Here is a 14920-nt window from a genome sequence, read left to right as displayed (position 1 = left end):
GCTCGTGCGTGAAGTTCCCATGGCTACAAAGAGCATCGTCTTTAAGTATATATACATATACCTTGTATTTATCCATTCACTTATTTATTTAGTAAATATGTCACGTATATTAAAATGTTTTCATTATAATAATAGTAAGACCGGGTTTTTTGGGGAAGTTATTACCAGTATTGGGTGTAACTAGTTACTAAGTAATTAGTTACTGTACTTTAATTACTTTTCCCTTGAAAAATTAAAGTAAGGGATTACTCTTATTTTTCCTGTAATTTAATAACAGTTGCTTTTGATGTAATTAACTAAATACTTTGTGTAATTTATGCGTGTGCAATAGTGGAATTGACACCAAAATTCAAAGTTTAACTTTAAAATCCATGCTTTAATGTATAATTCTCACATTTGTTTATTTAGTTTAATATAATTTATTTGAATGAATTAAACAAGCCGTTTCATGTCTATCCTTGAATCACTTAGCTAATCAAGGTTGATGTAGGGTATATAAAGTAATTAGTAATGAGTAACTAAATACTTTTTGGACAGAGTAAATTTTACAGTAATCTAATTACACTATTGAATATGTAATAAGTAACTAGTAATGAATTACTTTTTCAGAGTAACTTACCCAACACTGGTTATTACCACTTTGTATGAACAGCAAGCATACTACAAATATCATAATTAAACGGTTATTGATTAAGTGATATTAATGGTAAACTGTGGTTACTGTAATACCAACAATGTTAAGTTTAATAAAGGGAAACATAAGCTTTAAAAGTGCTTATACACTATTTTAGCAAATCAGTGATGCTTTCAATAATTTCAAATGTGACCCAATAGGGTACAAAAATGAATTACTTCAACATTATATGCAGTCGAATAACAATACAGGCCCTCATAATTTCTGTCTAAAGCAAGCAATAATAGAGATAACCAGCTAAATCAGAATTTGCAATCTGCAATTCTAAACAGTATTAGCCACGCTTTATTATTATTATTCAAGGACAATTTAAGTCATGGTCTTTTGCATCTTGAAATAACTGGTATAAATGTTCAATATGGAATTTAGGATTTCGCATAAATAACCCCACCATATGAGGTGATGCAACCGCAACCTGTTTATGTGAGTTTGTCTAAAAGCAAGGCCAGAGAGATTATGCGTGTGAGACTATTTCAGTACAAAGACAATTCCAATGTCTGACAACAAGAGATAAGAGTAAATCCAGTAGGCTCAAGGCACGTCATGTTTTTCCCATTTCAGAAATTATCGACAGCAAGGGCATGTAGAGAAATAGTCCCTCCGCAATGCCGGGTAATACTAGTACTTGAACACAGAACTTAATCCATCTGTAATCAGCGCTGTGATTGTATGTTGTTCAGTATGTCATGGGAGGAGCCACACAACGAGAGGTGATGGATATCAAGTCAGTATATTTAGATCAAGAATGTAGAATGGAGTCTAGAATGGAGCGCGTACCAGTCAAGGCCAGCCATGTCCAATGTCACTATAGTGACTTTAGTCAGATACATAACCATAGAAAGTAATTAAAAACAAATCTGAGTAAATTTCCCAGACAACTCAATAATGAAACATGCTCAGCATATAAATATATAATGTACAGTACATCTTCTGAATAATAAAAACTACCCATAGCAAATACATTATTACATTAAAAATGTTTAAAGTTACATGTGATTTCTTTGCCTGCCACAAACAAAATAAATAATAATAAACTGTTTCTATTGAGAGAGAAGAGCCAGACAGTGTTGCATAAGGTGGACTGTGGGTGGTGAGCTCAGGGGACATGAATGAATCCCCCTGGGTTTTGTATGAGCGTTCAAGCAGACATCCTAACATCTTTACACACTCACAGCAACCTCTGACCACTGAAAACAGGAGAGCTGGGAAAGTGTGAAGATGTTCATGATGTTTCCTGATGACATGTGGATATGATTTATTACAACAAAATGTAAAGGACAAAATAGATTTTAAAGGTTGCTGAATGTGAGATTAATTTTAGCGAAATCCTGGACTTGCACAATTATGCCTTCATTTCTGTTGGATTGATTAATAAATTCTTTCCATGTTTTCAAAGGAAATCTGCAAATACCTTACAACAATTAGTTCTGTTGTTAGTTTATTTAGCTTTCCGTTTTTTTAACCTGCGGCCCGGAATAGTTGACTTCCTGTTTAACACACATCCTGCCATCCACTCAAGTCACAATATCAGCCATTTTCCTACTGGCATAAATGGACGCTATTACTTTTGTATAACAGCACTTCCTCACAGTGTGTTTGTAAGCAGGGTGTATACATAAACATTACAGATAACTTAAATTGTTATAGTTTAACATGTTAAGATTTTATCTCGTCACAAAACATTTTGAAGGTAATTAAATGTCTTTGGGGGATTACATATTTGAGATTGAACAAAACAGTTTTTTTAGTCTGCTAATTTGATGAGTCAGAATGTAAGGTGACACATCTTGTCAAACTGCCAAAATACAATGATTTCAGCAAAAAAAGGAACTGATCTAGTCCTCCCGTAGCTTAAAGGACCAGGGATCTTACATGTATAATTTGTACATTTTATACAATCAAATACTCTAATTCTAATATGGATTGCATATTTGACACTATGTGAACGTGTTATATTAATACGATTTGAATAAATAATCTAATAGTTTTGTACGATGTCAAATCAAATACACAAATGTTAGCGGGGGCTTCCTGTTTGGTCAGTTATGTTCTGACACCTAAAGCAACTGGAATGCATTTGGGACACTTAAGTATCCTGTTACTATTTTTAAAGCATTAGATGTACATACTTCATGTTCTTAGTTATGAGAACTGGATTGAAAAAGACGACTAGTTAGATTTACTTAATTTTATGTGTTAATTAAATGTATTAACCTGCCACACAAAATAAATAAACTGTGTGCAAAAACCTGCCACATTTAAAAAAAAGTAAATTACAGTGCAAAAAATAAATTATATTATATATAAATATATGTATATATATTATATTTTTTATTTATTATAATAATATCATATTTTTCAGTGTATTGCTGTAGATATGCTACTAAACTATTACCTACTGTAAAATAAAAAATACAGTATATAGAAAATACAACTCATGAACATTTTTTAAGGGGCCATAATATATAACCTATTTGTAAATTCAATCCTACAGTCTTTAATGCATTAAACTGACATCAAGCTACAGGTTAAAATGTTGTGGTTAAGTATAGATGGTTTCATTGGACGTACATGCCAGTTACCTTCTTTGATTATGATATAACAATTTATTGTATTATATATTTAATGAATATTAATATTTTATTGTTTATTAACTGTGGGATGTACTGAAGCACACCAGTCCTCAAATTTCATTTAAAAAAGGACCAAAATGAACACTGACCACTACTCCTGGAGTTAAATGATAGCCATTATTCTCGATACTAAGATATTTTGTTTCTGTTTCAGTTACCTGTGTAAACAGATAAATTCCCGCGATTAATCTGACAACCGTCTTCGGATTTATGGTAAATTCAAGCACCACACTTTTTTTTAAACCCATGGTGCAACATGCGTCTGACAGGATTGTGACACTTGAGGGGTGTGGACGTTTTTTCCTCTCCATATTTTGAATGACAGTCACATGACACAGTGCATCATAATTCTTCTCTCACATAGTATAAATGTAGAGAAGTTGTCAGCAATGTTTTCAGAATGACAGGGAGCATCTTGTGACCTGATGAAACAAATAAAATGATCAAATTATTTATTAAATACAACCCTTTGATAAGATTTTCATAGGTTCTCACCTTTGTTTAAAGGTGCTGTGTGTAATTTCTTTGAGGATCTATTGACAGAAATACAATATAACTATGTTTTCAGAGATGTATAAAGACCTTACATAATGAAGCATGATGTCTGAATTACTTTAGAATGAGCTATCAGAAGTTATATTTGGGCCAAATAAACCATCTACAGTATATACGATAGGATGAGGTTAGAGAATTAATTGAATATTTCTATTATGGTAAAGTAAAGGGAACTTGCACATCGTACTCAAGACAACTCCCATGAGTACTGCTTTATGGGAGGTCTGCTAATGATATTAGTATCTCCCTGTTATCGTATTTCAGTCTATAGAATTGACCTTTTTCACTCAATGAACTAATTCAGTTTTACTCTAACTAAACAACAACGGGATGTAATGAAGCACACCAGCCCTCAAATTTCATTAAAAAAAGGACCAAAATGAACACTGATCATTTCTTCTGGAGTAAAATCAAAATATTTCTTCTCGATACTAAGAATTTTGTTTCTGTTTCAGTTCCCTGTGTAAACATATAAATTCCCGCGATAAATCTGACTAACGTCTTCAGATTTACAGTCAATTCCAAGCACCACACTTTCTTTGAACCCATGGCGCAACATGCGTCCAACAGGATTGTGACACTTGAGGGGTGTGGACGTTATTTTCCTCTGCATATTTTGGATGACAGTCACATGACACAGTGCATCATAATTCATCTCTCACATAAACACTTCACGTCCCGTTGCATAAGACGCAGAGCTTCACACGGCTCTAATGTTTACATTAAACGCTGTTTCCATATCTGTCCAATGCAACAACAACAACTACAGTATATGTCACCCACCATAACTCCCTCGCTTGTCAGACGCCTTTAAAGTCCCTAACACGCAGCATCTGTGAGACCAGAGTAATAGCGAGTCCAGAGTCAGGCATGCCATGTAGGCAAAATCACGGGACAGCTGCATTTCAACTCCAATTAGGTAATGGGAGCTGACAGTTCTGGAGCCCACAGCTTTGGTTCAAGGGAAGAGAGGGGCTGAAGCTCTGTGCCCACACCCCCACATCCCTTTGGGCCAAGAGACAGGATGCAGGCGGACCCTGCCAGCAACAAAAGACAATTGCGAGGAACGTGGCGTCTGACATTTGTCAGATAACTTTAGGTTTGAAGATGTCACAGTGAAATCACACTGTAGCTTATCTCAGAGAAGACTGGCAGACGGCAATTGAATCCATTGCTTAATTCTCTTGGGGCGGCTGGGTCAACAGAAGTATGAGCGCTGATGGTTTTTACACCTAAATTAAGAGGGATTAAGACTTGCCGAATCCATTTGATGTAAAGCTCTAGATCACAGTGGAGCTACTTAGGTAGTGATATACTGTACGAGGACATTAGTGGAGCTTTCAAGGTGGTATTAAATTCCTAAACCTCTTACACCTCTTACACCTTTCTTGTCAGGATGTAATATGAAGTTGGATTGTGTCCATGAAATGCACGGGCATGGTTATTTCTTTGTGATTTTATAAGTCATATGTGTATATTATGATATAGTGTTTACTGAACATCTCTTGTTATGCAAGTTACGTTTCTGCAAAGACAACAGAACCTGAGGTCATAGGATATGTTTCTCATATCCATGTTCATTCTTTCCAGGTATTAGTTCGAACACCAATGCCTGAAATTCCTGGCACGTGAGGCAGAAAGGTGCGCCCTTGGCCAACCCCACACAGATGGGTCTGCTAAGGCTAGCCTCATCCACCTGTTCACCCCGGCCTGCCAGGACTCTGTCTGGCCCTCAACAGCTACAGCTGTCACAAGCCCCCGGCGTGTCAGGCGTGTATGCGGTCAGGAGAGCTAAAGTGGGTAAAGCCCGAGCTGGCTGAAACACAGACGTCTCCCACTGCCACCAATGCAACTCAACCTGGCGCTAGTCAATGTTTTGTTAGGATGGAGGGGACATCTGCAGCCTGAATGACAGAAAAAAATCTGAAAGGAAGAGGAAAAAGAGAGAGAGAATAGGCTATGGATGTGTGCCATGGGGGAGATGCTGCACCTGGGTCTAACCTCTTCACGCACAGATTAGCCAAAGATTTACGCTTCTGAACGCCCCTTGAACCAATGATAATAATCCTGGATAGTATTTATAACCCTCTCGTTCATCGCCAGATCCCAAGGTAATTTTCAATGAAGGAGGACATTTATACACCTGCGTTGCGTGGCAACCGTGTCGAGCACGAATGCCACTTGACGGGGGCGTTACTCAGGGTCCTTTGACTACTGGAGGTAATTGTAAGTGCTGCATTAGTAACTGTTACCACAGCTGCTTAACAAATGTATTTCATTTGCCATAATTTTGACAAGTTAATTAAGTTAAATTTGCTACACTGGCACATGAGGTGTGTGTCAGAGGGATGTATATTGTCTAAAAGAGTCATCCAGCAGTGCAGGGATTTCAGTGTTTTCCCAACGGTTGTTTCGCATTCCAGGCTGGTTGTCAAGGTTGCCAGATCTTTTAAGACGATGCCATCCCTCCCTCACCCCTTAAATGCCCTTGGCAAAGTGAAGCAATAACTTGGTGAATTCATAACACCTGTATTGCTGGTGTCTTTCAAAACAACCCGTCGACTCAAGAACACATTTGGGGGAAACAGGCGAACATCCTCAAGGTGTTTTTCGAGAGAGAAATGCATAACATCTGGAGCTGATCGGCTTCTTATCATCACAAGCAGATGAATGCCATATGTTGTAATATGAAGCCTTTACAAATGTGCATATTTGAATAAATGTAATTCATCAGTTGTTGCATAGTCAATAATATAAGAACATTCTCACATAAATCAGAAATGTACTGTACAACATGCATGAGAGTGGAAGATAGTTGGAAAAACAATAATTAATCTATCAATGGAAATATTCGAAAAAGAACGTTTGCCATCATATTTTGGTTTCCACCAAACATCACATTAGAGGTGGCTAAATGCACATTTACAAAAGGAACGCCCTCAAAATCAAGATGAGATCACATATGGCAAAGATTTACAGCACAGTTAATCAGACTGATGCTTAAGTGTTAAGATGTGACATCAGGAGAACACTCAATGTTTTATGAAGGAGTCTTTGCATTATTCAACACTTTCATTTTTTATTGAAATGTGTCATCATACACTCATAGTTGTCAGCAAGGTTTGTCAGAATGACAGGTCATACCAGGGAGCATCTTGTGACCTGATAAAACGAATAAAATGATTTATTTTATTGCAAGCCTTTGATAAGATTTTGAGAGGTTATCACATTTGTTAAAAGGTGCTGTGTGTATTTTCTTTGAGGATCTATTGACAGAAATGCAATACAATACATTTAACTATGTCTTCAGATGTGTTTAAAGACGTTACATAATGAAGTGTTATGTTTTTATTACTCTATCTACATACACCGCTGGTCCAATAACATGGAATGGGCCATGTTGTATCTACAGTACTGCTCTACAGAAAGCATTTCATTAATACATTATCTTCTTTGGAAAAGAAGCAAAAACGTGACGACATATAGTACAGTGTCAGCCACCATAGCTGTGGAGTTAGCTGTTGTTTGCAATTCAACATATCAGTGGCTTATCGGCCAACGTAGTGCGATTTGCAATTCGCAAAATCACAGCTAGATGCCTGCAACATTTCATACACTGGATCTTTAAATGTGATGCTTTCATCATGCTCTGTTTATGTTTTATTGAAACTCCCTCCCTTTAATTTCCGAAAACAAGTCACATTTTTCCTGCTTTATAAACATTCCGGTGTTTGTCTGAGAAAGTGATAAACATTCTTTTCTCGCTGCAAATAACGTGAACATTCACAAAACAAAGACCGTAATCCATCTACAAAACTATCAATGTTCAAAAACATTGTTGATGTATGTCAACACTAACTTCAGAGGGTATTGCTTATGTTAAGAGTACAAAAACAATAAAATTACAAATATTTTCACACACTGCACCAGAGGGCTTTTCAACTTCCAAAGACAAAATGAATTGAAATAAACAGAACACAACATTACCGCATAGCTTTCATTCCAAAGATGACTGGTACTCATCACAAGGTCTCCAGACTGTCAGTTGTTGTCATTTCGTGAGCTGCCAAATGCTTTCTAATGCTGTAAATGAAATACAGGAGATGGAATGTCATCAGAATGTACAGTTGACATCAAAGTGTGTAAGCATCAGTCAGAGTCTAGGAGAACAGAGATGACAGACGAGTGGGCCACTCTGCAATGGGATGTTCCCCCTGCCAAGTCAGAAAGGTCCCTTGGCAAAGACATCACTAAAGATGAGGAGATTATTCCTTGATCATTTAGTGTTTACTCTCAGAGTGGCAAACTTTGTAAAGTAGGTTAACGTGGTGGTAAGTGATGGAAAATTACTTGCAATCTGCACCCTAACACGAGACGTCGTTTTTGTTTTTACTTTAAAACTGTTTAGGGGAGCAGAACGGACACCCTTTAGAAGTGGAGATTAATACAGAAATTAAATATACAGTAACTTATACCCATAAATAACTAAAATACATAATATAATCAAACTTTCTGTCTGTCTGTCTAGAGATCTTATTAAAGTTACAGATCATTTCCAGTGTGTCATGTATAAAATCTGACAGAAAAGGTAAATGCACTAGACTGCCACTCTGTTATCCATCGCAATGTTAAATGTTTAAGCGCGAAGTCTGCCTGAGGCTGTCGAGCACTGTGAAGAGGTCCTAAATGCCTTGTCAGATCAAAGGAAACTCACAGTGTACCTGTTAGTGGAAACACCTGCCCACAGCAAAGTCACTTCAAGTTTCCTCTCAACAACAACAGGCCCGTTTTAGGACCGCCGGCAGGCACATAGAGGGAAAATAGCTCTGACAGCATAGGACTGAGAAGAGAAACACATTGTGATACATTTTGAACTTTGCCCTACCCGCAAGACTTTGAGTTTTATAGTATGAATGCATAATTATTTTTAGCAAACTAATTTTGTAATTAAATTTGAACATAGGAAGAGTCCGTTAATAGCCAGTGATTTCAAAACAATTTATTGCAGTTGTTTAGACCTATGTCAAGTTTTTATTACCTTATTAATATTTGCAACATCGACTACGTTGTCATCAAAAGTATTTCATGGGAAAAGTAACTCCTTATATGTTTATTAAATAATTACTTTAATGAATAATAGATGACGAATAAATTGCAAACATTTCTGAATGATTAATTTATAAATACGTTCTAATTAACAGCAAACTCATATTTATTGAAGACAACACAGCGCCTGTTATTTACTGACATCTAGCGGTAAAAGTAGCACATGCAGTCTTTTGTTAGAAAACTCTCAGAAAGCTTTTCAGGAATGTTTTAAATCTGTAACTTTTCAAAACAAACACATTGAACTGAAGTGGTAAACTCACACATATTTATCTCTGTTTACGTAATAGATGCTTTTGGTTATATTCTGTTTTCTTGCTGAGTGATATAGTCTGTTATACATTGTTATACTGGAACCAGAAATGAAACAATCGTATAATCCTCGTAAAATGTATCACTTTGTCTTAAAAGATACTACCCCTACAACATCAAAGGATATTTTTTACTGATGTCAGTCAGAAATATTGGAGAATGCAGCCTAATTGAAAACTATAGGGGGAGCCATTTTACAAACAATTTATTTGGATAAAAATCTGAAAATTTCTGTCTTAAATGGATTTGAGAATCCAAATTCATGCCAGACATTCTCTAAAATGGACCTTACTGAGTTTTATAAAGAAAACTCAGTAAGAAGTTTCCAAAGTGTTCCACTTAATGGTCTGATATGGATACCACACACAAGGCTCGATTGAAAATGATGTTGCTTTTTATGAGAATGTTTAAAAATAGTCAGTGATAATGAAGTTGCCGTCAAATCACATTGAATTTAAATGCCCTGCTGCCAGGATGTGGATACATTAGCAAGGTACAATTCGCTATGATGCCAGTGCATTTCATCACCTGTTGAAAAAGACGTGCCTCAAAATAGTTGAATAGGTAGATAAATAAAGTCTCATGAGGATGGTTTACACAGATATATTTTTTATTCATGGCACTTTGTTGTTTTTGTTTCTCGACTGAGCATCCGATAATGTCAACCTCACAAATCTAAAACAATCCAGCCCATCACCAAATGACAATTAATAACAATCCACTTTATGATAATCATTCACACATTACCGCACAAATACAGTACAACAAATACATATGACTAGAATTGCATGTCTGATCAGGGGTCCTCTGTTGCGAAATGGTCCTGCACCCGTGTGTCACACCACATGCAAGAGATGCCGTAACAAACACAAGTTGCTATGCGATGGCGTCCTCCTGGATGAGAGAATCCTCAGAGACAGCCCTCTCTTATACACAGGAGTTAACCCCAGGTTCCTAAGAATGAAGCCTGTTGGATTACGGTTGTTTTTCACATCATACAGTTATTCTCCTGGGGGTTTTCATCGGTGTACTATGGCCATGTGCTCTGTTCTGTTTTTGTGACTTCCATTCACAGAGTAAGAATCCCACAGGTCCATGCAACTGTGTTTTACAATCTTCATTGTCTTATGTGCCTCTACAGCCCCATCTATACTATGTCAGAAAAACAGAAAAATATGACAGGAGATATGACAATGGCATTAAAAAAAGTGCCCCAGTACTGTTTGCTTTTTCTACTTTCTTCATAATGTTTTCTTTTGTGTTCAACAGAACAAAGAAATATATAAAGATTTTCTTTTCTACTATGGTAGTCAATGGTAGACAAGAACTGGTTGATTACAAGCATTTTTCCAAATATCTGTCTGTGTTCAAGAAAATTATATAGATTTGGAACAACTTGAAAGTGAGTAAATTAAGATAGAATTTTCATTTTTGGGTGAACTGTTCCTTTAAGTATTCAAATGTAGTTACATCAATTGTGCCAGACAATTACTGTGATTATGAATGTTGCTATATTTAGTACTGCATTTCACATTTATATTGTAATTGTATTGTAGAGGAACACATAAGAATCTTATATATATCTTATGGTATCTTGAGAAATGTGTCAGTGGTTTGGTGTCCATACAATGGAAGTAAAATAAAGGTCCACTGTATAATTTTTTGGAGGATCTATTGACAGAAATACCATATAATATACATAACTATGTGTTCAGAGGTGTTAAAAATACTTTACACAATGAAGTGTTATGTTTTTATTACCTTAGAATAAGTAATTTCTATCTGCATACACTGCAGGTCCCCTTGCATAGAAATATGCCATGTTGTTTCTACAGAAGTCCTAAACAGATGAACTGCTCTGTAGAGCATGTTTCATAAATACGCCATCTCGAAAATAGTGCTTTGAAACGAAGGGGTGGAGTCTGCCGTTGGTTGCAATTTGCAATCTGACCACTAGATGCTGCTAAAATCTCCACATCGCTCTTTAAAAATAAATTTCATTTTCAAAAGTTTCATTTTTAAGTAAACTATCCCTTTAAATCATCTTAAACATTATCTGAGCAATTGTCAAAATCATCTTTAAACTTACTACCAAAAACTTTATCTCATTTTTAACAAATGGGCTAATATCAAAATAAGAATAAAAATTTAGATGAGGTTTAATATGCTGCTAGAATTAAGTAAAGTCCATAATACGCTTGGAGATTATCTGACTCATTCAAACTCTTCCTTTTACTGTAACATGCAGGGAACCACACGCAATACGCCATGACGTATGAGCCGGAAACCATGACAACCATGGATCAAACAGGTTGTTCATTCATCCATGCGATCGGAATCATAGTTTGGCTGACCAATGAAACGCTGAAGGTAGGCCGGCAGCTTGATTCATTGTTGTGATTCATCTCTGTAGGTCTTACAAGCATGTTCATTTCAACACCTCTTCATGAGTACACAAGAGGGAGTCTGGGACAAATGGGGGCGGGGCTTGTTGACTCACAATGGACACGGAGGAGCAGAAAAGACATGTCAAGGTTTTCTCCCTGTCCAAGCTACTATCACAACACTATGAGTAGTGTGCTGACTCACGCTGAGGACTGAGTACTTAATGTACAATATCATTACAGGGACATTTAACAATGATGATGGAGTGGACCAAAGTGTACGAAGCTTCAGCAGCAGGTGTGGGTTGTTTGTGGGTGTCAGTGGAGAGGGACGTGTCATTCATACCGCATCGTGAAGCCGGCCTCGTCTTTATCATATATTACAATTGTGCTTGTGATGTGAGGCCACTGGTGACATCATCCCACTCACTGCATGCTCACAATAAACATGAAATTTTGTTCTTGACAAAATTTATATTTATAAAGTTGATCATGTTAGTTCACTAGAATAAACAGGTAAGCAATATGATGATTTTTAAAATATATGTGATGTAAAAATACAATACAAAAAAAGAGAACGTTACAAAATTATTCTGTTTTTCTAAAATTGTGGTTAGTTTAGTTAAGTAGTTCTTTCAATTTCAAATATTGTTTTTTATTTGCATTTACATTCAGAAAATAAAAACAAGCCAAACTGGTCAAATATAAGTCATGCAATGTTTTCAGACATTGAATACTAAAAAGAAAGTTCATATACATTTTTCCTCAATGTTAAAATATTGTTTTTATGTGTATTTAAAGGAGATTTCAGCAACATCTAGCGATGAGGTTGTGGATTGCAACCAACGGCTCACTCCACCCCTCCCTTTTGAAGCACTATGGTGGCTGACACAGAACTAAGATGGCGAATTCCATGTATGTCCACTCAATGGTGTATGTAGATAGAAATACAGCAGCTCATTCTAAGATAATAAAAACATAACTCTTTATTATGTCAGGCCTTCACGCATCCCTTAAGACTGTTATATATACAATGCATTGCATTTATGTCAATATATACTACTAAATATTACACACAGCACCTTTAAGTTTAATTTTTGCATTCTCATTTTTTCCCATTGCAGTAAGAAATTAGACTTGTAGCCTCTGATGTGGGATTTTGTTGGAATTTATCAGTCACCGGAATGAAATGACCATCACACATGTTAAAAATGCTTATTAAAGGCCAATTTGAAGTGATCTCTTTTTCACAACCTTTTTTCCAAAACTCTTTTCAGCAGGCAAAGTGACCTACCCATACAAGATTTATTTATATACGTTTAATCACATTTCTATGACTATTAGATGGCGCTACAAAATTTCTGGAGCAAAATTGACATCAAATGTTAAGAATTGCACTCTCATAGCTGTCGATAAAGCATTGAAGTGCTAAGGTGCTCTCTGTCGTACTTCATCGTGTTTGGATGTATAATCAATAGCCCAGCGAGCAGCAGTAAACTGTGTCCTCATGCTGGGTGGTTAGTGTGAATGGAAGGTCCCTTATGGACCCCACTGTGAGAGGTCACACCTGTGGGCAAAGAGTACATGGACAGTACCGTCATAAAGTGAGTCACCTGGACCCCCTATTGTCCATTACAGTGTCAAACAGATTACAAAACACACCCCATCACTACCACCTACAACAATGACAAAACATTTAAGAATATACTGTATAAAGACAGAAATTACAGTTATCTAAATGAACTAAGAAATATTACGAAAACAGGGTAACGTTTGCTTTTTGGATAGGATAATATTGACATTCATATTAAAATCCTTAAAAATATTGACATTCGATTTCAGACTTGGCAAATCTGAGCTCAGTTTGGGGAAAAAATGAGATCTCAGTTATAGACTAAAATAAGGTGTAAGAATTTTCTAAATTGTTTTCCATTACGAATAAAAAAGATTAAATGGAGAGCAAAATTAAACATTTTAAATAAATAAGTCTCATCTGCATCTCAGGCATTTCCAAAAGGAAACAAACTGAGTTCACATTTGTCAAGTCTGCAATTAAAGGTCAAGTGTATTAAAGATCTCAGTATGAACTCAAACATTTCTCATTAAATTGACTTAAATCCAGATTTTTTTAACCTCTTTAATGAAGGCTACATGCATGTTACACATATATTTGAACAATTGGTGTATTTGTTTTTGCTTTTATTTCTCTTAAAGGGACAGTTCACCCAAAAATAAAAATTCACCTTCAAGCTGTTCACATCTTTATATTTCTATGTTCTGATGAACGCAGAGAAAGATATTTGGAAGAATGCTTATAACCAACCCATCTTGGACTGTAAGTAGATTTAAAAAAAAATATTTGTTCTATTGAACGAGAAAGAAGACATTTTGAAGAATGTAGGAAAGCAAACAGTTATGGGGAACTTTTGACAACCATTTTTCCTACTAGTCAATGGGGTCCCAGAACTGTTTGGTTTAGAAGCATTCGTTCAAATATCTTTCTCTGTGTTCAAACAAAGAAATGTATACAGGTTTGGAAAAACTAGAGAGTGAGTACGTTTTTCGGTAAACAATCCTTTTAAGGAACTAAGTTGATACTAAACTGAGAACTCCATCAAATCTCCTGAGCAACCTACAAGTAATACAATATTCTTCTGGGTGTCTATCTGAGAAGGAACGTACTTAAAAAGTCTTTATTTGCTCATCATCTTATTGGCTCAATGTACATAAGAGATCATTTATAACAGCACACATACTGTACCGAACAGTCTTTTCCTCGCCTTTGACCATCTCTGATCTCCAGACATGTAATTATTTTTTCGACTGCTTCTTTGATCCAGCCATGTGCCTCAACGGCCCCATTTGCAGAAATGACAGGGCAATATTTGCTCAGTGCTTACTGAAGCAGTCAGGCCTCACAGGGATATATCAGGCAGTCTTGTTAATATTCCACACCGTGGTCAAGCTCTTGTTAAAGATCGCATTAGATGAAGCAAGCCTCGAAAAATGACATACTGTGTCACTAAATTCACTCCTTGACTGCAACCTTTTCTTTCTTCTCTGCCTCTTGGGAGACGCTCCTCACATTCTTCTTGTCTTAACGCTAATATGTGGAGTGCCTGTTACCCACACGCCCTCCACACACCTTCACTTACATGAGTTTTGAACCTGCTGAGCACTACATGTGGAAGCTGCAGAAAACCACCATGTTGTTCAATTAGAATTTTTGCTATATT

This window comes from Triplophysa dalaica, chromosome 19 (genome assembly GCF_015846415.1).
Source record: "Triplophysa dalaica isolate WHDGS20190420 chromosome 19, ASM1584641v1, whole genome shotgun sequence".
Taxonomy (NCBI): Eukaryota; Metazoa; Chordata; class Actinopteri; order Cypriniformes; family Nemacheilidae; genus Triplophysa; species Triplophysa dalaica.
The sequence above is the reverse complement of the archived record's forward strand: the minus strand, read 5'-3'. Positions refer to the sequence as shown.